Source organism: Equus quagga, chromosome 13 (assembly GCF_021613505.1).
Source record: "Equus quagga isolate Etosha38 chromosome 13, UCLA_HA_Equagga_1.0, whole genome shotgun sequence".
NCBI classification, from domain to species: Eukaryota; Metazoa; Chordata; class Mammalia; order Perissodactyla; family Equidae; genus Equus; species Equus quagga.
The window spans coordinates 86251150-86252180 of record NC_060279.1 but is presented as its reverse complement, the minus strand read 5'-3'; positions in this window follow the sequence as shown (position 1 = coordinate 86252180).

Genomic DNA, 1031 nt, shown 5'->3' with positions numbered 1-1031 from the left:
TCCGAAGTGGAGGCGGCAGGTCTCCTGGGGACCTGGATCTGGGCCGCCTGCTGCGCCTAGTACTTCTCCTTTGGGGTCTCCTGGGGCAGGCATCTGGGGTCTTGTCCCATAACCGGCATGGCTTTCGTCAGGGCCCTTCAGTTTCTTGTTTTCCAAAATCATGTTGCACTCATGTAGAGAAGCCCCTGCACAGGAAGTATGTGGGCGAGAGACCTGCCAGATCAACTCCCATGGACTGCCATTCCCAGGATCCCAACAGGTGCATTCTGCCTTCTGGTGAACCCCAGCTATTTCCTGTTCCTTCCCGCCCCATCTCTAGCATGAGGCAGTGCCATGCCCATCATAGGTCCCTAAACGCTCCCTGGATTCCAGAGTCTCGAAACCCACTTCAGACACTGAACACCCTGCTTCACGCCCACACACTGGATAGGTCACCTGCTTTTCTTTCTGTACACCTCAGGACCAAAATGGAAGATCCTACGTATTGTATCACAGGCACTGTCCCCAGACGGTTTTTCCAATTTCTGGACTCTTCCTAATTGCAGCAGTTTTCTGATTCTGTGGATAAAGTCAGAGTCTGTGCGACTTCCTGCAACTGGAGACCCTGGCAACCTAGTCCAACCTGGACACAGAAGGAAGCAAGGTTGAAACCAAAACTCCCGGCTGTGCCTGGAGTCCTGGATCTGCAAAGCTGGCTGTCAAAGCGCATCCAGTTCCCTTCTCAGGGAGACTGGCTCCATGTCTCATGTCTCCTCCTCAGAAAAACCAAATCTTACTTGATGGAGCAATGCAGTTGTTTCCACCTTGGAGCTCAGTTTCCTTGGAGGTCTCTTCATCTGCCTTGGGCTCTGACCCTGGAGAAAAAGAGAGTTTAGGTGACTGGTCTCCCTTGAGGCAAAAGAACCCCCTAGTCCATCCCTGACTCATATTTGCTGGCAATTCTCTCCACTGCAGCTGTTCAGCCAGTATCCAGTGGGAACCGGAGTAATGTGGTTCCAGGGTATCATAGTTTCATTTCTCAAAGCCCTCCT